We start from the raw sequence: 26105 nt of genomic DNA, 5'->3' as shown, positions 1-26105 counted from the left end.
CATACTTTCCATAGAAATCTATATATTTTATGAAATTCCTATTGAAACACCAATGACATTGTTCACAGAACTAGAAAAAAAAACCCTAAAATTCATATGGATCAAAAAACGATAAATAAAATTAAAAAATAGCCAAAGTGATACTAAGCAAACACATCACATCTGGAGGCATCACATTACCCAACTCTGAATTATACTACAAAGGTATAGTAACCGACACAGTGTGGTACTTGTATAAGAGTAGGCTCAGTCGGTAAGGCGCCAGCCCCATATATAGAGGGTGGCGGGTTCAAACCCAGCCGTGGCTGAACTGCAACAATAAAATAGCTGGGCTTCGTGGCGGGTGCCTGTAGTCCCAGCTACTCGGGAAGCTGAGGCAAGAGAATCTCTTAAGCCCAGGAGTTGGAGGTTGCTGTGAGCTGTGTGATGCCACGGCACTCTACCGAGGGCCATAAAGTGAGACTCTGTCTCTACAAAAAAAAAAAAAAAAAAAAAAAGAGTAGGCACATAGACCAATAGAGCAATATAGAGCAACAGTTCTCAACCTGTGGGGCGTGACCCACAGGAACTGTATTAAAAGATTGTGGAATTAGGACGGTTGAAAACCACTGATATAGAGAACCAGAAATAAAGCCAAATATCTACAACGAACTGATCTTCAACAAAATACAAAAAAATACACCGGGAAAGGACATCCTATTAAACAAATGGTATTCGGAATACTGGAAAGCCATATGCAAGAGAATGAAACTTGATCCCTGTCTCTCAGCAAATACAAAAATTAATTCAAGATGGATTAAAGAATTAAATATAAAACCTGAAACCATAAGAATTCTAGAAGAAAACCTAACCTGGAAAAAACTATTCTGTACATTGGCTTAGGCAAAGAATTTATAACTTAAACCCCAAAAGCAAATGCAACAGCACCATAATTAAACCAAAATCTCCTGCACAACAAAAGAAATAATCAACAGAGTAAATAGACAACCTGCAGAATAGGAGAATATATTCACAAATTATGCATCCAACAAAGGACTAATATCCAGAATCTGCAAGGAACTCAAACAAATCAGCGAAACAAACAAATAAACAAACTCTCCCCCAAAACTAACAAAGCCCCCCTATAACCCCATTATAAATTGGATAAGTTACGTTAACAGACAGTTTTTCTTTAAAAAAGAAGACATACAAATGGCCAAGAAACATGAAAAAGTGCTCAGCATCACCAATCATTTGGGAAATGCAATTAAAACCACAATGAGATACCACCTTACTCCCGTCAGAGGGGCCATTATTTATTTGTTTATTTATTTATTTATTGAGACGGTCTCACTTTGTCACCCTTGGCAGAGTGCTGTGACATCATAGCTCACAGCAACCTCCAACTCTTGGGCTCAATTGATTCTCTTGCCTCAGCCTCCCTAGTAGCTGGGACTATAGTCACCTGCCACAATGCCTGGTTTTTTTTTATGGTTGTTTAGCATTATAAAAAAATCAAAAGACAATAGATATTAGCAGAGGTGTGATGAAAGGAGAAAGCTCCAACTCTATTGATGGGAATGTAAATTAGTACAACCTCTATGTAAAGCAGTATGGAGATTGTTCAAAATACTAAAAGTAGATCTACCTTTTCAGTCTGGCAATCTCACTACTACATATCTAACTCAAAGGAAAATAAATCATTATATCAAAAAGATGCTTGCAATTTTATGTTTACTGCAGCACAATAATTGTAAAGATAGGGAATCAACCTAAGTGCCCATTACCTGATGAGTGCATACAGAAAATGTGGTGTGTGTGTTTCTATATCTATACTTACATACATATATATACACATGCACACACACACACACACACCATGGAGTACTATTCATCCATAACGAAGAATGACATAGGGTCTTTTGTAGCTAGTTGGCTAGAACTCAAGGCCAATATGCTAAATGAAGTATCTCGTGGACAGAAAAAAAATATCGCATGGTCTTACTTATCAGCGGGAGCTAAGCTATGGGTACAAAGTTGCGTACAGTGTGGTACAACAGACAATGGAGATTCATAAGAGGGGGAGAAAGAAAACTTACCTATTGGATAGTAGTGTACGCTATTTAGGTGATGGGTACACTAAAAGCCCCTAGACATCACCACTATATAATTCATCCATGTAATCAAAACCACCTGTACCCTTTAATCTATTGAAATAAAGAAAAAAAACAAACAACAGTTGTTCAAACAACAGAAAACGAAATGCTCTTTAGGAAACATTGCTGAATGACTAAGAACTGCAGGATAGGGGAAAGAAAAGAACCAGGAAAAGCTAAAGTCTCAGATAAAGTGTAGCCTCCATCTGATCCACGGAGTTAGGGGCCTGGAGCACAAACCACGTGGCAGAGTTGTTCCCCCTTTTGACAAGATATTAGCCATTTATACCTGTCTGAGTTGTTTTAATAAATTGTGGGTCACCCCCATGCTGGGACAGAACTTGCTGGGAGAAGTGGCTCAGACAGCTGAGGGCAATTCTCCAGAGAAATGGGGACAGATGTGAGACTTGAGCAGCCAACTCTTTAGCAGCTGCAGGATGGATGCACTGGTGAGATCTAGTAGCTGGGACTATAGTCACCTGCCACAATGCCTCCAGGAGCTTGACCAGGTTCACACAGTAAATTGGAGAAAAATCTCAAACTTCCAACATAAGGAAGGGAAAAAGAACCATCTTAAAATATGGAAGAGCATTCTATTCTTTTTTTTTTCTTTTTTTAGAGACAGAGTCTTATTTTGTCACCCTTGGTAGAGTGCCATAGAGTCACAGGTCACAGCAACCTCCAGCTCTTGGGTTTAGGTGATTCTCTTGCCTCAGGCTCCCGAGTAGCGGGGACTACAGGCACCCACCACAATGCCTAGCTATTTTTGTTGTTGTTGTTGTTTCAGTTTGGCTGGGGCTGGGTTTGAACCAGCCACCCTCAGTATATGGGGCCAGCACCCTACTCACGGAGCCACAGGCACCTCCCAGAGCATTCTATTCTTTAAAAGTCTGCCATCCCAAGAAACTATTTAACCAGGGCCTAACCTGCTAGGATTTTATCAGTATCTAACTATCTTGGGGAAAGGAAAATACCCAAGTCCAGTCCAGTTTAGCCATCCTCTCCCAACAAAGTAGGAGAGAGGGAAGACTAAGAAGCACTTGTAGGGTTTATACTCCGTAGCAGTGTTTTTCAACCTTTTTCATCTCATGGCACACTTGAATCTAGAGTTAAGCTTCTGGGGCACACTTAAATTGTGTTGATAAAAAAAAAGTAAAAAAAAAAAAAAAAACAAGAATATACTTACTGTGCTTTGAACTTCTTTTGAAAATAATTTAATTAATGATCTTTAAAAATGTTCTCGGCACATCTAAGATCCTCTCACGGCACATGGGTTGAAAATCACTGGTCCAGAGGCATAAGCACACTAAGAAACCAAGAACTAAATGTAATGTTTCCTTTCCCCAAAAATCTTGCTTCCACATCATAAAGGTCTATTTACAGCTGTTACTCTTGCCCAGTACATCATGTTCACTCTAACTAAAAAAGGATAAAGGATATGAAAAGGTAAAAAATACAATCTTAAGAGCCTGAACAAACATCAGAACCAGAGTCAGATATGGCAGGAATGTTAGAATTTTCAGACTAGGAATTTTTAAAAACTATGATTAATGTGAAAAAGACTTTAATGCAAAAAGTAGACAACATGTAACAACAAGTGGATGTCAGCAGAGAGATGGAAATTCTAAGGAAGAACCAAAAAGAAATGCTCGGGGTTAGCAGGGCTTGGTGGCTCACGCCTGTAGTCCTAGCACTCTGGGAGGCTGAGCTGGGTGGATTGCCTGAGCTCATGAGATCAAGACCAGCCTGAGCCAGAGTGAGACCTCATCTCCAAAAAATAGCTGGGCATTGAATAGCTTGAGCCCAAGAGTTTGAGGTTGCTGTAAGCTGTGATGCCACGGCACTGTACTGAAGGTGACAAAGTGAGACTCTGCCTCAAAAAACGAACAAACAAACAAACAAAAAAAAACAGAAATGCTCGAGGTTAAAACACTGTAATAGAAGTGAAGAATGCATATGAAAGCTGTAACCCAGTTAAACCTAAGAAGATGGGGAAGGGGGAGAGGGGGTAGAATATAAATGTCTTAATACAATAACTAAGAAAATGCCAGGAAGGCTATGTTAACCAGTGTGACGAAAATATCTCAAATGGTATATAAAAACTGTGTATGGTGCCCCCTGATTGCATTAATGTACACAGCTATGATTTAATAATAAATTTAAAAAAACAAAAAATAAATAAAAATAAAAACAAAGAATTGAAGAATGCCTTTGATGGATGGACTTATTAGTTGGCTAGACACAACGAAGGAAAGAATCTCCACACATGAGGATATGACAATAGAAACATTTAAAACTAAAAAGCAAAGACAAAACACTCAAACTAAAAGTAGAACAGAATATCCAAGAACTGTGGAACAATTACAAAAACTGTAACATACATGTTTGAGTAATGGGAATACCAAAAGGAGAAGAGAGAAAGGAACAAAAGTAATAATGACTGAAAATTGTCCCAAATTAATGTTGGACATCAGAGCACAGATCCAGGAAGCTCAGAGAACACAAAGCATAATAAATGCTCTAAAAACTATTCCAGGGCACATCATATTCAAATTTCACGAAATCAAGCATAAAGAAAAAAATCTAGAAGGAACCCCAAGAGGGGGAACAAAACTTATCTGTAAAGGAAGAAAGATACGGATTACATTTGACTTCCCCCCAGAAACCATGCAAGCAAGAAGAGAGTGGAGTAAAATCTTTAAAATTTAAGTGTTTAAAGATTAAAGTGTTAAGAGAAAAAAGCCAGCAGCCTAGAATTGTGTAGCTTGCAAATTTATCATTCAAAAGTGAAGGAGATGGCCTGGTGAGCTGGCTCATGCCTAGAATCCTAGCACTCTGGGAGGAGCTCAGGAGTTTGACACCAGCCTGGTTAAGAGCAAGACCCTGTCTCTACTAAAAAAATAGAGAAAACTAGCTAAGCATCATGGCAGGTACCTGTACTCCCAGCTACTTGGGAGTCTGAGGTAAGAAGATTGCTTGCATTAAATTGCATATATTAGAAAAGAAAAAAGATCTAAAAGGAATTATCTAAGTGGTCACCTTAAGAAACTAAAGAAAGAAGAGCAAATTAAATCCAAAGCATGCAGAAGAACAGAAATAATCAAAACTGAGCAGAAATCAATGTTATTGAAAATAAGAAAACAATTGAGAAAATAAAAAAAAAAAGAAAAAAGAAAAAAATGAATGAAAATCAACAAAATCCAAAGTTAGTTCTTCGAAGAAAATGAATAAAATTAATGCCTAGCTAGCCAGGCTAAGAAGAAAATAAACAGACTCCAGTCATCCCTTGGTATACATAATGGACTAGTTTCAGGACCACATACATATATAAAAATCTGCATATACTCACGTCCCACAATTGGCCCTGACAATCCTCATATATGAAAAGTCAGCCTACATATATGGTTTTGCATCCATTGAATGCTCTATTTTCAATCCATGTTTGGTTGATAAAATCTGCATATAAGTGGGCCCACATAGTTCAAATATGTGTTGTTAAAGGGTCAACTACAATAATATTAGAAGTAAAAGAGGAAACATTACTACAGAGCCTATGGATATTAAAGATAAGAAAGAAATACTATGAAAAACTCTATGCTCACAACTTTGACAACCCAGAAGAAATGGATTGATTCTTTGAAAAACATATTCTGCCAAAACTCACACAAAAAGAAATTAGAAAATCTGAATCGGCTTACCTATTTAAGAAGTTGAATCAATAATTAAGAATTTTCCAAAACAGAAAGCACTTGACCCAGATGGGTTCACAGGTGAATTCTACCTAAAATTTAATGAAGAAATTCTATCAATTCTGTACAATTTCTTTCAGAAGATATAAGCACAGGAATACTCCTAACTCATTTTAGGAGGCCAGCATTGCTCTAATCAGGCAAAGATATTACAAAAAGAAAACTATAGACCAATATCTGTCTTGCACATATATGCAAAAATCCCCAACAAAAATCAAATGTAACAATGGGCTGGGCGCGGTGGCTAATGCCTGTAATACTAGCATTCTGGAAGGCTAAGGTGGGTGGATTGCCTAAGCTCACAAGTTCGAGACCAGCCTGAACAAGTGCAAGACCCATCTCCAAAAAAAGAGAGAGAGAGCTGGGCATTATGGCAGCCAGTGGTAGTCCCAGCTATTTGGGAGGCTGAGTCCAAGAGAATTGCTTAAGCCCAAGGCTTTGAGGTTGCTGTGAACTATGACTCCACAGCACTCTACTGAGGGTGACAGAGTGAGACTGTCTCCAAAAACAAAACAAAACAAAAAAACAATGTATATAAATAATTACATGCCATAACCAAATATGTTTTATTCGAGGCATGCAAAACTGGTTCAACATTCAAAAACCAATTAATGTAATCCATCACATAAAAAAGGCTAAAGAAGAAAAATCACACAATCATCAATAGATGCAGAGAATGCAGTTAACAAAATCTATCACCCATTCAGATAAAAAGTCTCAGTAAATTAGCAATGGAAGAGAAGTTCCTCAAATTGATAGAGAATATCTATGAGAAGCCTACAGCTAACTTAGTGGCATAACTAATAACTTTCCTACTAAAATCAGGACCAAGTTAAAGATGTCCCCTCTCACTACTCCTTTTCAACTTTACACTGGAGGTGCTAGTTAAATCAGTAAGATGCAGAAAGGAAATAACATGTATACTTACTGGGAAGGAAGAAATAAAATTGTCTTTGTTCATTGCTGAAATGGTTGTCTATGTAGAAAAGTTGAATGCATTAATAACAGAAATACTCCTTCAAGTTTCCAGGATATGAAGTTAAACTAAAAATTTAATCACTCTCTTATATATCAACAATGAACAAGTGGAATTTGAAATTAAAAGGCAGTATCTTTTACATCAGCACTCCCCCAAAATAAAATCCTTAGGTAGAGATCCAACAAAATATATAGAAGATCCATTTGAGGAAAAACTGCAAAACTGTTTTTTTTTTTTTTTGGGGGGGTGGGCAGAGCCTCAAGCTATTGCCCTCGGAAGAGTGCTGTGACATCACAGCTCACAGCAACCTCAAACTCTTGGGCTTAAGAGGTTCTCTTCCCTCAGCCTCCCAGGGAGCTGGGACTACAGGCACCCACCACAATGCCCAGCTATTTTTTTGGTTGTAGTTATCATTGCTGTTTGGCAGGCCCGGGCTAGATTGGAACCCTCCAGCTCTGGTGTATGAGGCTGGTGACCTAGCCACTTGAGCTACAGACACCAAGCCTACAAAACTCTTAAGAAATAAAAATATGATTAAAGATGATGAGCATTTTTTCATGTCTTAAGGCCGTGCGCCTCTCTTCTTCAGAGAAGTTTCTCTTCAAATCCCTTGCCCAGCCTGCGATGGGATCCCTTGTTTTTTTCTTGCTAATGCATAACTGAGATAATGCCAGGAAGGCTATGTTAACCATTATGATGAAAATGTGTCAAACGGTCTATGAAGCTAGTGTATGATGCCCCATGATCATATCAATGTACACAGCTATGATTTAATAAAAAAATAAAAAATAAAAAAATAAAAAGAATTAAATAAATGAACACATATTCCATGTTTATGAATAGGAATACACAATATTGTCAAGATGTATATCCTTTGCCACCCAATTTATAGATTTGATGCAATCTCAATTAAAATCTCAGCAACTAATTTTTTTTCAGATATTGACAAACTGATTCTAAAGTTTATGTGCAGAGACAAAAGACCCAGAATAGCCAACACAATATTGACAAAGTTGAAGGGCTGACACAATCCCACTGCAAGATTCACTATAAAATTACACTAATCAAGGCAATGTGTTACTAATGAAAAAATAGACAAACATATCAATGAAACAGACAATAGCCAAGAAACATACAACAGTAGAATTGTGGATATTAGAGGCAGAAAAACATAGAGGAGAGAGGTTAGTTTTTGGACACAAAATTACTTACACCTAGATTAGAAGAATGAGATCTAATGTTCTTTAGCACTGTAGAATGACTATAGTTAACTATAATTTATTGTATATTTTCAAAAAGCTAAACAATTCATAGTTGTGCATGCCTATAATTCTAGCTCCTCAGATCCTGATGTAGGAGGATCACTTGAGCTCAGGAGTTGGAGGCTAACCTGGGCAACATAGTAAGACCCCATCTCTTCAAAACCAAAAAAGCTAGAAGATAGGATTTTGAATGTTCACAACATAAAAAAATGATAAACATTTGAAGTAATGGATATGTTAATTACCTAATTTGGTCATTACACCTTGTATACACCTATAGAAATATCACTTTATATCCTATGACTCGCACAGTTAATATATGTCAACTACAATCAAAGGAAAATAAAAGAAATATACTCACACAAATATCCAGTTTGCTGGGAGATAAGGTCCATGAGAGCAAGGATTATCATTCAAATCTTTGACAAAGGGGCAAAGTCAATACAATGGAGCAAACATAGTATTTCAACAAATGATGTTGGATCAACTGGATATCTACATGCAAAAAAACAACCTCAATGAATGTAGACACAGACCATATACCCTTTGCAAAAATTGACTCAAGTGGATCACTAACCTAAATGTGAGACATGAAACTATGAGACTCTTAGAAAATGCAGATAACCTTGGTTTGTTAATGACTTTTTAAATAGGACACAAAAGGCATGATCCACAAAAGAAATAATTGATAAGCTGGGTTTCATTCAAAATAAAAAAAAAATGCTGCTCTGCTAAAGACATTGTCAATCAAATGAAAAGCCACATGTCAGAAGAAAATATTTGCACAGGCATATCTAATAGAAGTCTGTTATCCATAATATACAAAGGACTCTGAAAACTCAACAATAAGGAAACAAACTGGTTAAAATGTGGTCCAAAAATTCTAACAGAAACCTCATTGAGAAATGTGTATACACACACACACACACACACACACACACACACACACACACATATGCCGAGCACAGTGGCTCATGCCTGTAATTCTAGCACTCTGAGAGGCAGGTGGATTACTTGAGGTCAGGAGTTAATGACCAGACTGAGCAAAAGGGAGACCCAGTCTGGACTAAAAATAGAAAAACTAGCTGGGTGTTGGGGCAGGTGCCTGTAGACCCAGTTACTTGGGAGGCTGAGGCAAGAAGACTGCCCAAGCCCAAGAGTTTGAGGTTGCTGTGAGCTATGACCCCACAGTACTCTACTCAGTATGACAGTTCAAAAAAAGAAAGAAAGAAAAAGAAAAAGAAAAAGAAAAAGAAATGTGCTATCAAGCCATGAAAAGACATGAAGGAAACGGAAGTGCATATTACTAGTAAAAGAAGACAATATGAAAAGGCTACATACTATATAACATTCTGGAATAAGTGAAACTATGGAGACAGTAGGGCTTTGACCAGGCTTGATGGCTCATGCCTGTAATCCCAGCACATTGTGAGGCTCAGTTAGGAGGATCTCCCTGAATCCAGGAGTTCAGAGTTCAAGACAAGGCTGGGCAACATAGCAAGACCTCGTCTGAGAAAAACAAAAAAGCTTAAAAAAAAAAATCCCAGTCTTTGCCAGAGGTTAAGAATGAGGGAGGACTGAATAGGCAGAGCACAGGGTTTTGTTTTGTTTTTAGGGCAGTGAAACTACTCTGTATGATACTGTAATGGTGGGTACATGTCATTACAGATTTGTCTAAACCCATAGAAGATACAACACCAAGAGTGAACCCTAATGTGCAGTATGGACTTTGGGTGATTATGATGTCTCAACGCAGGATCATCAGTCGGAAGCTATGCATGTGTGGGGGTGAGAGGTAGGTGGGAAATCTCTGTCCCTTCCTCTCAATTTTGCTGTGAATTTGCCAGGCAAGGTGGCTCACACCTATAATCCCAGGACTCTCGGAGGTAGAGACGGGAGGATCACCTGAGCTCCCAAGTTTAAGACCAGTCTGAGCTAGAGAGAGATCCATCTCTAAAAATAGCTGGGTGGGCAGCACCTCTGGATCAAAGGAGTAGGGCGCAGGCCCCATATGCCAGGGGTGGCGGGTTTAAACCGAGCCCTGGCCAAAAACTCCCCCCCCCAAAAAAAAAAAGAAAAGAAAAATAGCCAGGCATTGTGGTAGGTGCCTGTAGCCCCAGCGACTTGGGAGCCTGAGACAGGAGAATCTCTTGAGTCCAAGAGTCTGAGGTTGCTGTGAGCTATGATGCCACTGCACTCTACCAGGAGCAACAAAGTGACACTCTGTCTCAAAAAAAAATTGCTGTGAATTTAAAATTGCTCTAAAAATAATCTCTTTTAAAAGTGCTGCAAATGAAAATTGTGTTGTTGTGCAGTCATTTAATCTTACGATAAGATGTTATAATACTGCAGCTTCCTCGTCCCACTCTTCACTTCTCACCCTTGATGCTTTTGATCTCTCCTACCTTGTTCTATCTTTTCTTTTTCCACATCACTTATTTCCTTCAAATGTACAATTCACCTATTCATTTTGTTTGTTGTATGTTTCCTTTGTTCACTGATGTATCCTAAGAGCCTATAACAGTACATACACATATTAAGACCTTAGTACATATTTCTGAAGATACGAACAGATGAATGAATGTATCACAAGCACTGACTTGTTTCTGTGCCCTGGGTTCCCTGGGTTCAAGGTCTTGATCAGGTGGTGAAGGGCTAACAGCGTTTCTAGAATTCTCTAAGATACCAGCTACTGTCAGACATCATAGGGGCTGGTGTTGAGAGGAGGTATCTACCTCAATAGATTTTCAATGAGTCCCAAACTTACCTGTTTTGAGGGAAAGATGCTTGATAGAATTTATCAACAAGGAAAAGAATGGTGTGCTTGGTTGTACAACTGGGAAGGACAGGCTCATACAGACTTTACCTATGGCAGATGGTTCATTTTTTTTTTTTTTTAACAGAGGCTCACTCTATTGCCCAGAGTAGAGTGCAGTGGCCTCAGCATATCTCACAGCAACCTCAGACTCCCGGGTTCAAGCCATTCTCCTGCCTCACCCTCCTGAGAAGCTGGGACTACAGCACCTTCCCCCACCCACCCCCAAACACCTGGCTAAGTTTTTACAGAGACAGGGTCTTACTCTTGCTCAGGCTGATCTCTAGTTCCTCTTTGCAAGCAATCCACCTGCCTCAGCCTCTCAGAGTGCTATGATAATAGGTATGAGCCCCCACGCCCGGCCAGCAGATGACTCTTGAACATACACTGCAAGCAGTGTTGTTCCCTCTGTATCAAGGACCAACTGTTTGAAGCCCTTATCAATATGTCTCTGGATAGGGGCCACTTCCACACTGGGGTGTCACCTCCTGGGTAGGCAGCTACCCTCAGCCCAGGAAATCCTCTGGAGAAGAGGGTGAGCTGGGAGCCCCCAGCAGCTGGTTGTAGTTTCTAATGACTATACCTTAAGCCTCTCTCTTTTTGGTTTATGAACATGTCAATTTATATCTCTTTTGCATTTATCCTATCCTTAAAAAATTGTCGGCCACTTGGGAGGCTGAGGCAAGAGAATCACTTGAGTCCAAGGGTTTGAGGTTGCTGTGATCTGTGATATTATGGCACTCTATCCGGGGTGAAAGCTTGAGACTGTATCAAAGAAAAAAAAAAAAAAAAAAGAATTGTCCGTATTCAGGTGAAGGGAGAGGAGAAGCTCTGTTGAAAGTTTGAGTTAAGAGAGAGGAAGCAGGGAGAACTATAAAAGGCTAGATGGCAGTGAAGGTGCAAGGCAAGGAGGATTGAAGGTAGGGATGCTGGAGAGCCATCTCTTAGAGTGGGATGGACGCTTTGTGTCTGACCCAGGAATACGTCCTGTTCTGGCTTACAGAGAGAATAAATCAGTGACACAATGGCTACAATTTTCTTCATTCTTGACAACTCTTGAAAACAGAAATATGCCCCCCCCACCCTGCTGAATGTTAAGTTAAAACATCTTTAGTGAATTCTTCACTTAAGACTCTAATCTTCAAATATTTTTACTTTCATAACCTCTAAAATAATTTTGGAAAAACTATATGTTCCATAACATATCTAACAGTTGACATCTAATGACTTTTTTTTTTGTTAAGAAACAATGTCCCTGCCAGGCGTGGTGGCCCATGCCTTTAATCCCAACATTCATTCTGAGAGGCACAGACACGTGGATTGCTTGAGGTCAGGAGTTCTAGACCACTTGGAGCAAGAGCAAGACCCCATTCCTATTAAAAATAGAAATATCAGCTGTGTGTTGTGGTAGGTACCTGTAGACTCAGGTACTCTGCAGGCTGAGGTGAGAGGATCTCTCCAGCCAAAGAGTTTGATGTTGCTGTGAGCCTTGACACCAAGGAACTCTACCCAAAGCACTGTCTCAAACAAACAAAGAGACTATGTTTCATATGTTGCCCAGGCTGGTTCTCAGCTTCCTGGCCTTAAGTGAGCCTCCCATCTCAACCTTCCAAATGATATCCAACAGATTTTTAAGGAGGGATTCATTGGTTAAATATTGCAAGTAGTATAATTTCTGGCATGCTGTGTCCTTCCTTTCAATACAGTAAGGGGGACCAATTACCATGGCAGTTTGATGTCCACCATTATCCATTTAAAAGATAGATGAACAAACTCCTCTTGAACAGATAGAAATTCTACATCATATCTTTTTCTCTTGAACCTGCATTTTCATTCTTCTCCACAGAATTGTATCTTAATGTAGTGTATTTTTATATTTGAATGTCTTTTGTCATCCCATGTGAATCTCTGCCATAAAACATGTATAAACCTACATTGAAAAATGGTTTGCATTTCCTCTGTCTGTAAGGCTCTCAGTCTTTTGGATTATTTCTTTTTTTGGACTATTTTTTTATAGTCATTAGTACATAGTTGTTTAAAATAATATAAATGTATTATTAAACCACATGGTTAATAAACAAAAATAGAATATGAGAACGCATATCTTTATGTGATGGAACGGAATTTTAAAAATAAAAGTAGATTATATATCCCTGTGGATGAATGTTATTTATGTTACCGTGAGACTAAATTTACCATTTTAGTATAGTTAAGATGTTCAGAAATCTTGTTCATGTAAACAAGAGGCTTAGAATGAAAGTAGTTTAGTTAAAACAATATCATTCAATTGAGCACTTTCCTAAATCTATGCCCCAAATTGCAGAACAATCATCATAAAATTTATATGTAATTATCTGTCAAATGACAATTTCTTTTTTTTAAATGACAATTTCTTTAAACCCTCCTCTGATTTTGTTGAAAGCAAGGCATTAGAAACCATGTGCCTTGACACAAGGACTTGTTATCCCATTGTAACAGAGGTAAAGGTCTGAAAAAAGGGGGAAATATTTTACGATTTGTCTCCTTAAAACCTCCACACTTTTTGGGAATTAAAACTTGCATTCCTACATGAGGCCAGTAATTAAAGTGGCAAAAATATGTTCTTTCCTCTTTGTTTTCTAGAATCCTTTTCTTTCTTTTTTCTTTTTGACATTTCTGGCAAGTGGAATATTTTGTAGCATCTTAAACTACAGGAGGTGCCTCAACAGAATTGTCCAGACAAAGATGAGATAGTCCTCCGAGGAGATAAACCACCAGCTATACTTGAACAACTGCCTAAAGGCACAACATATGACACTGGTCACTTAGACCCAAGCCTAACCACAGACCCCTTCCCCTTTAAAAAGCCCTGTATTTATGCTTAATAAGCAGGATGGTGGCCTTTGGAAATGCTAGTCTGACACCCTCCTCATTTGCTGGCAAATTAATAAACTTCTCTTTTCTTTTTCTCAAATGATTTGCCCTTGTTCTTCCTTCTCACTGATTGAGCCTTGGAGACAAGTACTGAACTTCCAATAACACCATCATTAAAATAATGCTTTTTCTCTCTATCAACACCAATATTTCTGGTGGGCACTTTTGGTGCCCAGAAAGTTTTTGTACCTGGTGTCCAGGCACCAATGTAAGCCTTTAGATGAGTTTGAGATATGCTTTTCTTTTTTTTTTTTTTTGTAGAGACAGAGTCTCACTGTACCACCCTTGGTAGAGTGCCGTGGCATCGCACGCAGCTCGCAGCAACCTCCACCTCTTGGGCTTATGCTATTCTCCTGCCTCAGCCTCCCAAGCAGCTGGGACTACAGGCGCCCACCACAATGCCCGACTATTTTTTTTTTGGTTGTTGTTGTTGCAGTTTGGCTGGGGCTGGGTTTGAACCCGCCACCCTCGGTATATGGGGCCGGTGCCCTACTCACTGAGCTACAGGTGCCGCCCTGAGATATGTTTTTCTTTTGTAAGATGGGAGAAAGAAGGTGGAAAGTAGAAGCACTAGGTATGTTTCACACAGATAAAGTTTAGGAAAGAGTGCACATGGAAGTTAAAAATCGGAAAATTGATTAAAAGCAGATAGACACACAAATACTACTTACCTTTGTATCTTTTTAATTCTTAATGTACCTTGGGAATATGTACATTCCGTTTGAAGAACATTACCTCTTGAAGGCTGACCCTAGTTCCTTTGGGAAGAGCTCCCAGTTGTCACTAATCTCTCCACAGTGCTTGCAAAGTCTTATTCCCTCCAAGCAAACAGGAATCCCCTTTTTGAACTTAATACCTGTGTCAACTGGAGAAGTAGGCAAAGATGAAAAGACTAGTTGAGACTTGTGAGAGAGCGACAACTTTACAAGGTGGAGCTGGAAGTGTGTCAGTGCTGGATATGAAACACGTCTTTCTTTGACTTTTGGTGGACTGGTTGATCAGCTGACTTACTCTTTTTCTAACACATTTCCACCCTAACCACACGTTATTCACCACTTCTTTCTCCTCACCCTCTCTCCCTTCCTCTGGTATTTATTGGCAATAGTGTTAGGCATTCGTGTAGCTACCACTTTGTGGCTCTGAAGTCTGTAACATCTGTTTTCCTTACTATTCCCAACTTTTTAAAAATAGTTCTTTAAACCACTGCATAATCCAGGTCTGAACTGGGCTCTTTTGGCTCTTTTTCAACTTTACCTCTTTCATGTTTACATGGATGGAGCTGGAATATATTCTTCTTAGTAAAATATCTCAAGAATGGAAGAAAAAGTATCCCATGTACTCAGCCCTACTATGAAACTAATTTATGGCTGTCATATAAAAGCTATAACCCAGTTATAACCTAAGAATATGGGAAAGGGGGAGAGGGAGGGGAGAGAGGGGAGAGTATGGGCAGAGGGAGGGTGATTGGTGGGATTACACCTGCGGTGCATCTTACAAGGGTACATGTGAAACTTAGTAAATGTAGAATATAATTGTCTTAACACAATAAGTAAGAAAATGCCAGGAAGGTTATGTCAACCAGTGTGATGAAAATTTGTCAGACTGTTTATAAAATCAGGGTATGTTGCCCCATGATTACATTAATGTACACAGCTATGATTTAATATTAATTAAAAAAACAAAAAACATCAATCTTTGCACCTTACACAGGTTTACCTCTTCCTCAAAGATGATTCAACTGAGCTTACTCTATTGCAGCTTCACAAGATGTGTAACGAAGTCTCCCAAAGTTCCTTAGAATAGATTCTATGAACATCCTGGTATTATCACAGAAATATAAATTTCAAATCATTGAAGCATAAAATTCATCCCACTGAAATGTCAAGACGTTAAAACAGCATCATTGCATAAGGAGCCCAAAGAAAATTATAAAATCAGAAGGAGAGATTGGGCATGGTGCCTCACACCTGTAATCCTAGCACTCTGGAAGGCCAAGGTGGGTGGATCACCTGAGCTCAGGCATTCAAGACCAGCCTGAGCAAGAGTGAGACTCTGTCTCTACTAAAAATAGAAAAATTAGCCAGGCATTGTGGCAGGTGCCTGTAGTCCCAGCTACTCAGGAGGCTGAGGCAAGAGGATCGCTTAACCCCAAGAGTTTGAGGTTGCTGTGAGTTAGAATGCCATAGCACTCTACCCAGGGCAACAGAGTAAGACTCTATCATTTTTCATTTTTTTTACATACACATGTGCTTATTTGATTTCCACTTTTTGCCTTCACAAAATTAAAAAGGCTTAAAATTTAATAAAAATAACAATGTTTAATGTAGGGACTAGAAACAAAAAGCTCGTAAGGAACGAGTGAAGAGAAATACATTTAGAAAACAATCAGACAATTGCTGCAATGAAATATTGAGCAATAATAATGATAATAATGCAAAAAATAACAATCATATTGTCAAAGAAGAGTATGTCTATTATAGAAGACTCAGAGGTTCAGTATGGAGTCATCAGTTAACTTGTTCTTATTATTTTTTCCCCAAAGTCTCAAAAAATAGACAACTAATATTTATAAATAAAAATAAAAGATAATTTCAAAATCAGATCATGCCAAATCTTATAGACAATAGAAAAAGGAGAAATACTTCAAAATCATTCTACTTCATCTGTATAAACCTGATATTAAAATTGGAAAAAATATATTATTATAAAGAGAAATTACAAACACATTTCACTTATAAATGAGGATGCAATATCCTACACATCATATTAACAAGTTGAAGTAAAAATTAATGTTTAAGTAATTATTTTGATCAAAATTAAATCCAATTTATGTGAGAATTAGTCACTATTTTCTTTTCTTTTCCTTTCTCTCACCCCCTCCCTCCTTCTCTGTCTGTTCTCCCCTTGCCCCATGAGCCACCACATCATTAATTGTCATTAATTGGTAAGACTCTATCTTAAAAAAAAGACATCAGAAGGAGAAACATAATTTATGTAATGGTGGAGGAGTTAGATTCTTCTGCTTAAGTAAGCTGATGTGATGGAAAGAGGACTAAAAGTAAGAACAGATGGGGAACGAAACATAAATATAATTCATTACATATCTATTATGTGTCAAGTCATTTAATTTCCACACATATTGGCTGTGCAGCAATTATGCACCAATGTAGTCAAACCAACTGTTTTCAGCAGATGCTGCTCTGATTGGTCAGTGGCCATGCTTTACAAGTTAATTGTTAAATATTTGGAAAATCATGTGAAACCACAGCATGCCTACCGAATATGTATTAATCCTACAAAATACTTATTTTTGCCTACATTTCAAAGACAGTCTTAGTAAAATTAAGCAAATTTACATCTAGCAGAAGCTTGAATACACCTTAGGAGGAATTATTCCAATTTTACAGATTAGGAAACTGAGGCTCAGAGAGATTAAACTGCTCCAAGTCACACAGGCAAGAAAGAGTTCAAATTCAAGCCCACATCTATGTGACTCAGAGGTCCATTCATTTCGTTATACCATACTGCCTCCAAAGGTCTTTGTCCTAAATTTGCCACTAAGCCAGTTCTATGTCCATCAGTAGAATTTTGCACTGGGTTATCTCTGTTTTGTTCCAGTCATAACCATCTACGAAAAGGTCTAAATTAAGATCTTTGTTTAAGGTTTAAACAAAGCATTTGTGTATTCTCTAGTCATCCCCATATGGAGAACGGTTTCATTAGATGATGAGTTACATCATTTTCTTGAACAAGTTCTCTCTTGTACAAAGAGGGGAGGAACAGCTCAACACTCTGGCTGGGTACTTTCCAAGTGTGACCTGTTGGGAATTGAACATATTGAAGGTATACTTAGTTGATTTTACTTCAGTAACTCAAATACCCAGGGTGCTAAAGAATTTTCTGATTTCAGGGTCTGTGCTGCCCAACATTGCTTCTGAGGAACTTTTTTCCTCATTGTGTCTCGCCAGAACCAAATTTTGAAAAGTGTTGTAATATAATGCATTTGAGACTAGATAAGCAATTACCATTAGAAGACGTGGTTTTCAAGTCATTCCCTAACTTTTAGCAGCTCAGGCAAACAGTGCTAATTCTCTTGATCTCTCATTGTTTTTTTTTTTTTTTTGGAAACAGAGTCTCACTTTGTTACCTTCTGTAGAGTGCTGTTACATCAAAGCTCACAGCAACTTCAAACTCTTCGGCTCAAGAGATTCTCTTGCCTCAGCCTCTGGAGTAGCTGGGAATATAGGCGACTGCCAAAATCCCATGCTATTTTTAGATAAGAGGTCTCACTCTGGCTCAGACTAGTCTCAAACCCGTGAGCTGAGGGGATCCACCTACCGTGGCCTCCCAGAGTGCTAGAATTATAGGCAAGAGCCAGCACACCTGGCCTTGATCTCTCATTCTTTAAACCTCAGGGTGGTATTGGGTATCAAATAATATAATGGTGTCAAAATACTTTTTAATCTATACTTTTCTTTAGAAATACAATATTGTACCCAATGACTAGTTACAGAATTCCTTTAAAACCATAGAATTTTAGCACAAAAAATAGATCTTAGCTATCTTACTTCATGGTTAGAAAAAAAATTATAAATAAAACCCTTATTTTGGGTGTCGCCCATAGTTCAGTGGGTAGGGCACCAGGCCCCATATACCGAGGATGGTGTGTTCAACCCTGACCCTGGTCAAACTGCGAGAAAAAAATACCCAGGTGTTGTGGCGGGCGCCTGTAGTCCCAGCTACTCGAGAGGCTAAGGCAAGAGAATTGCCCAGGAGTTGGAGGTTTCTGTGAGCTGTATGACGCCACTGCACTCTACCAAAAGCAGTAAAGTGAGACTCTGTCTCTACAAAACAAAAAAATAAACAATAATAATAATAAAATAACACCCTTAATTCAATCAGAACCTAATTAGAAAGAGTAATAAATTAAAAACACAGAAGGAGTTCACTGTCCTGGTTGACACAAAAATGGGCATACTCAGTTCTCTGCCAGTTCTGCTCTTTACCCTCATAGAGTCCCCTGAGTTCCCTACTCAAAACTTTAGCTTTCCATAGAAATGTAGTTTCAAAATCACTTTTAGGCCAAGCACAGTGGCTCATGCTTGTAATCCTAGCAGGTGGATTGCCTGAGCTGGGGCGTTTAAGACCAACTTGAGCAAGAATGAGACCCCATCGCTACTAAAAATAGAAAAACCAGCTGGGCATTGTGGTGGGCACCTGTAGTCCCAGCTACTCAGGAGGCTGAGGCAAGAGGATAGCTTGAGCGCAAGAGTTTGAGGTTGCTGTGTGCTATGCTGCCATGGCACTCTACCAAGGGGGACAGAGTAAGACTCTGTTTAAAAAAAAAAAGAAAGAAAGAAAATCACTTTTATCACCCACACCCTCATGTACAGATGGGTCACAGATGTAGAGAGTGGAACAGACTTGCCTGTTTCCCATAGAGGGAGTGCTGGGGCTAGAAAGCACACAACTCACCTACCATGTGGCAATATATTTTTCTTGTGCAATGGCAATTTAGATTGGGAGATAGGCAAGGCTACCTTATTGGACATAAAGTATCTGAATTAGGGTAAATATACTTTAAGTAGGTGGTTTTGATTCAGGTATTTTGATGTGAGGTGTAACTCTAGACCATCTGACTATCCAAACTTTTGTGTTTTAAAAACACATATCATAGTGTCTTTCATGTGGCAAATGCTAAACCTGTTAATTCTCTTCTGGTCTTATTGAAAGCAGGGGATATTTGGATAACCTACACCCACAAAAGTGATGTGTCTACTCCCCCCTGTATGTTATTAAAGGCCATGTTGATGATCCAAACAGAAGGGGAAAATTATGTTTGGGGAGATGATTGTATGCCTGGATATGCTTGGCTAGGGCAGAACTTGCTTATCTACAGAATTTCACTGATGAAAGGGGGGATTCTGCTTCCTATTCTCTCAGGATATAGCCTGTAATGAAGTTGCATTTGTGCTGTACTTTATACTCTCCAAAGAACTTTTTCAGATGTTATCACATGTGATCCTCACAAGAAACTTATGATTGAGTGGGGAGGAGACAAGATGACTGAAGCCAGCTTTCCACAGAGGCTCCCGTCTAGAGGGAGAGTTAAAGGACAAAAATTCAGTCAGTAACCTGGTGGATTTGAGCTGCACTAAGAGAGAAGGTTGAAGAACACACGTCAACCCCACTGAGGTGAGCTGCGACCACAAGTATACAAACAAAAGGTACAAAATCCATCACCAAGCAGACAGGAGTCCCCCTCCCCCATCAGAATGGCTCAGAGTGCCCCACAAACAATTGGGCAGAGTCCAAAGGTCCTCCCACTACACTCCATGGGAGAGACCCTCTAAAAACTGGACCTACCTCCCCTACTAGAGTGCCATGGTGTCCTCCTGCCAGGCATAAAACTGTATAAAACTGTATATAGTCTCTACCTGGAATTCTGAGCTCCCAGCACTCCTCTCCACTCACACTGAGGTCTGGAGGCCAGTGGCCCAGGATATCAGAGTCTTGGGTGATTTCTTGAGGGCTGTAGATGGTGCCTGGACTGCAGCTGGTCTGCGCCGGCTCTGGGGCACAGGAGTGAGGATAGGACGGTAGGCAGAGAGGGGACCACACTGGAGCGGTGGTTCCCTGAGGCACAGTGCAACAGCTGTCTTTTGGCGACAATACGGCCAGACATAAATCTGTGTAAGACTGTGTGTGTTCTCTGCCTGCAACCCTGGGCTCCCAGCGCTCCCCTCTGCTCTCACTCCAAGGTCTGGAGGCCTGACCCCCAGGAGTCCAGACTCTTGGGTGATTGCTCGAGGGGTGTGGACAGTGCTGGGGCTGCAGCCGGTCAGTGCAGACTCTGGGGCACCGGAGTGGAGAGAGGACGGTTGGCCAGAGGGGAGCTGCATCAGAGCAGCGGTTGCCTGAGCCATAAAACAGCAGCCCTCTTTTGCTAGCAATACGGCTTACTACGGAATATTCTGAAGCCACACCCCCTGTCTCCCTGGGCAACCAGAGACTCTGAGTATAGTATAGGATTTGCCTGAGGCTACTCCAACTTGCAAACCAGGGAAACTCCCAGGGTGGGGCTGACCCAGAGGTCCGCTTTACTAAACCTAAGATGCACCTGGCCCTCAGGGGATTGTCAGCCTATAGACAATGCAAGAGCAAAGACAAGTTGATTTGGAACTCAATTCAGCTTCTTTTCTGCAGGGGAACCGCAGAGTTGTTCTGTTCTGTTCTGTTCTGTCAGTAACATTAATCAGGGGCGAGACTGGACCTGAGTGAAAACCCCCCAACCTTCATCAAGCCCCCGAGGTTATCAGGCCTCACCTCCTCCTGCTAGAGCGAGGCAGAGCGCAGTGGCCTGGCAGACTTCCTTGTGATTCAGGCAGGTGCAAACTCCTGGAGTACAGGATCACTACAGGCAACTGGGTCAGCCAACTGCAGGGCTATCAGTGACTGGGTGTGACAGCGGTGCAAGGTGGGGAAGGAAGAATCAACCTTCTCAGACTGATCTATTGGCTGGGTGGCTCCTCCTGACTCCCCACAGCACTGGAGCTAGCCACACCAGCATAGTCACCAGACCCCTGTGATCCAGTTCCCACAGACCTCTTAAAATCTTTCACCCGAGACAGGTGCAGACTGAGATGATTTATTTGGACCTTTTTAACTGAACTAATTGCCTGAGGACAAATCAGGTGGTGCCCTGGGTGCACGGTGATAGGAAGGTTTGATTTGCCCTTTCCAATTATTTGCCTGTGGGGGACGGGGTGACTTAATTGCTGATATTTTTCCACAGCTGAGACTTCAATCCAGAGTATATGTCTCACTAGGGTGGAACATAAACCAGCTGAAAACAAGACAGAACCACTTAGCCCCACCACACCAGACAGAGCTCCAGTTTCTCAGGCCACAACACTGTACAGGCCCTCAACAAAGCCCCACGGGAAAAAATCAAAGGGAGTAAAACAAACGTGGGGCAGAATCAGCGGAAAAGCTCTGGTAACATGAATAACCAGAATAGATCAATCCCCCCAAGGAAAGATATGGCAGATGTAATTGAAGAACACATTCATAAACAACTGGCTCAGATGACAGAAATCAAATTCAGATTTTGGATTGCAGACAAGATTACTAAAGTGGAATTAGGAATTAGAGGAGAAATTCAAAAGTTGTCTCAAGAATTTAATGAATATAAAGACAAAATCACCAAAGACTTAGACACACTGAAGCAAGAATTTACAGCCCTCAAAGATATGAAAAATACAGTAGAATCCCTCAGCAACAGAATGGACCAAGCAGAAGAAAGGATTTCTGACATTGAGGACAAAGCCTTTGAACGCTCCCAGATTCTCAAAGATGAAGAGAAATGCAGAGCAAAAAAGGATCATTCTCTCAGAGAGCTCCGGGATAATTCAAAGAAGGCGAATATCCGAATCATAGGAGTTCCAGAAACAGATGTAGTGGCCTCGCTGCACACAGAGGCCCTTCTGCATGAAATTATGAAAGAGAATTTTCCAGACATGCCTAGAGACTCTGAAATTTAGATAGGAGACAGCTTCAGAACCCCAGAACGACTCAACCCCAATAAGACATCCCCCAGGCATATCATAATTAAATTCACTAAAGTTAATATGAAGGAGAAAATTCTCAAAGCTGCCAGGACAAAACAAAACATTACATTCAAAGGGAAGAATATTAGAATGACTGCAGATCGCTCTGCTGAAACTTTTCAAGCCAGAAGAGGGTGGTCATCGACTTTTAATCTCCTAAAGCAAAATAACTTTCAACCCCAGATATTGTATCCAGCTAAACTGAGTTTCATTTATGATGGAAAAATTAAATACTTTAATGATATTCATATGTTGAAGAAATTTGCCATAACCAAACCAGCTCTTCAGGATATTCTCAGACCTATCCTCCACAATGACCAACCCAATCCTATACCACAAAAGTAAACTCACTCAGCAACTTTGGATCAAACTCCAATTTCCACACTGGCGAAAGGATTAAAAATGTCCACTAGACTTTTGAAAAACTTGATACCCAAAATTTTACCAGACTTATCAATATTCTCCATTAATGTGAATGGCTTAAACTGTCCTCTAAAGAGGCATAGGTTAGCTGACTGGATACAAAAACTCAGGCCACATATCTGTTGCATACAAGAGTCACATCATAACTTAAAAGACAAATACAGACTCAGGGTGAAAGGATGGTCATACATATTTCAGGCAAATGGTAATCAGAAAGAAGCAGGTGTTGCAATTTTATTTGCAGAAACAATAGGCTTTAAACCAACAAAAGTAAGGAAGGACAAGAATTGTCACTTCATATTTGTTAAGGGTAATACTCACTATGATGAGATCTCAATTATTAATATCTATGCATCCAACCAGAATGCACCTCAATTTATAAGAGAAACTCTGACAGACATGAGCAACTTGATTTCCTCCAGCTCCATAATAGTCAGAGATTTCAATACTCCTTTGGCAGTGTTGGATCGATCCTCCAACAAGAAGCTGAGCAAAGAAATCTTAGATTTAAACCTAACCATCCAACATTTGGATTTAGTAGACATCTACAGAACATTTCATCCCAAGAAAACTGAATATACATAGTTCTCATCAGCCCATGGAACTTACTCCAAAATCGATCACATCTTAGGTCACAAGTCTAACCTCAGTAAATTTAAAGGAATAGAGATTATTCCATGCATCTTCTCGGACCACCATGGAATAAAACTTGAGCTAAGTAACAACAGGAATCTGCATACTCATACAAAAACATGGAAGTTAAATCACCTTAAGCTGAATGATAGCTAGGTCAGAGAGAAAGGAGATTAAGAAAGAAATCACCAATTTTTTGGAACAAAACAATAATGAAGACACAAACTATCAGAACGTCTGGGACCCCGCAAAGGCAGTTCTCAGAGGGAAATTTATAGCACTGCAAGCCTTCCTCAAGAGAACAGAAAGAGAGGAAGTTAACAACTTAATGGGACATCTCAAGCAACTGTAAAAGGAAGAACATTCCAACCACAAACCCAGTAGAATAAAAGAAATAACCAAAATTAGAGCAGATTTAAATGAAACTGAAAACAACATAATAATACAACAGATCAATAAATCAAAAAGCTGGTTTTTTGAAAAGGTCAATAACAGAGATAAACATTTGGCCAACCTAATCAGGAAAAAAAAAAGAGTAAAATCTCTAATCTCATCAATCAGAAATGACAAAAACGAAATAACAACAGACTCCTCAGAAATGAAAAAAATCCTTAATGAATATTACAAGAAACTTTATTCTCAGAAATATGAAAATATGAAGGAAATAGACCGATACTTGGAAGCATGTCACCTTCCAAGACTTAGCCAGAATCAAGTGGAAATGTTGAACAGGCCCATATCACATTCGGAAATAGCATCAGCCATACAAAGCCTCCCTAAAAAGAAAAGCCCATGACCAGAAGGTTTCACGTCACAATTCTACCAAACCTTTAAAGAGGAATTAGTACCTGTATTACTCAAAGTGTTCCAAAAGGTAGAAAAAGAAGGAAGACTACCAACACATTCTATGAAGCAAAAATCACCCTGATCCCCAAACCAGGAAAAGACCCAACAAGAAAAGAAAATTATAGTCTGAAATCACTAATGAATATAGATGCAAAAATATTCAACAAGATCCTAACAAACAGAATCGAGCAACACATCAAACAAATTATACATCATGACCAAGTCGGTTTATCCCAGAGTCTCAAGGCTGGTTTAATATACGTAAATCTATAAATGTAATCCAGCACATAAACAAATTAAAAAACAAAGACCATATGATTCTCTCAATAGATGCAGAAAAAGCTTTTGATAATGTCCAGCATCCCTTCATGATCAGAACACTTTAGAAAATTGGTATAGAGGGACAATTTTTAAACTGACAGAGACCATCTACAGCAAACCCACACCCAATATCATATTGAATGGAGTTAAATTGGAATCATTTCCACTCAGATCAGGAACCAGACAAGGCTGCCCATTGTCTCCATTGCTTTTCAACATTGTAATGGAAGTTTTAGCCACCACAATTAGGGAAGAAACGGCGATCAAGGGTATCCATATAGGGTCAGAAGAGAGCAAACTTTCGCTCTTCACAGATGATATGATTGTATATCTGGAAAACACTAGGGACTCTACTACAAAACTCCTAGAAGTGATCAAGGAATACAGCAGTGTCTCAGGTTACAAAATCAACATTCATAAATCGGTAGCCTTTATATATACCAACAATAGTCAAGTTGAAAAACCAGTTAAGGACTCTATCCCATCTATAGTACTGCCAAAGAAGATGAAATATCTGGGAATTTATCTAACAAAGGACGTGAAAGATCTCTATAAAGAGAACTATGAAACTCTAAGAAAAGAAATAGCTGAAAATGTTAACAAATGGAAAAACATACCATGCTCATGGCTGGGAAGAATCAACCAAATGTCCATACTACCCAAAGCAATATATAATTTAAACGCAATCCCTATTAAAGCTCCACTGTCATACTTTAAAGATCTTGAAAAAAGAATACTTCATTTTATATGCAATCAAAAAAATTCTCGAATAGCCAAGACATTACTCAGAAATAAAAACAAAGCAGGAGGAATTACGCTACTAGACCTCAGACTATACTACAAATCAATAGTGATCAAAACAGCATGGTATTGGCACAAAAACAGAGAAGTAGATTTCTGGAACAGAATAGAGAACCAAGAGATGAATCCAGCTACTTACCATTATTTAATCTTTGAGAAGCCAATTAAAAACATTCAGTGGGGAAAATATTCCCTATTTAACAAATGGTGCTGGGTGAACTGGCTGGCAACCTGCAGAAGACTGAAACTGGACCCACATCTTTCACCATTAACTAAGATAGACTCTCACTGGATTAAAGATTTAAACATAAGACATGAAACTACAAAAATACTAGAATAGAGTGCAGGGAAAAACCCTTGAAGAAATCGGTCTGGGCGAGTATTTTATGAGGAGGACCCCCTGGGCAATTGAAACAGCTTCAACAATACACTACTGGGACCTAATCAAACTAAAAAGCTTCTGCACAGCCAAGAACACAGTAAGTAAAGCAAGCAAACAGCCCTCAGAATGGGAGAAGATATTTGCAGGTTATGACTCCGACAAAGGTTTAATAACCAGAATCCACAGAGAACTCAAATGTATAAGCAAGAAAAGAACAAGAGATCCCATCGCAGGCTG

The sequence above is a fragment of the Nycticebus coucang genome, chromosome X (genome assembly GCF_027406575.1).
Source record: "Nycticebus coucang isolate mNycCou1 chromosome X, mNycCou1.pri, whole genome shotgun sequence".
In the NCBI taxonomy this organism is placed as follows: domain Eukaryota; kingdom Metazoa; phylum Chordata; class Mammalia; order Primates; family Lorisidae; genus Nycticebus; species Nycticebus coucang.
This window is presented reverse-complemented; position numbering follows the sequence as displayed.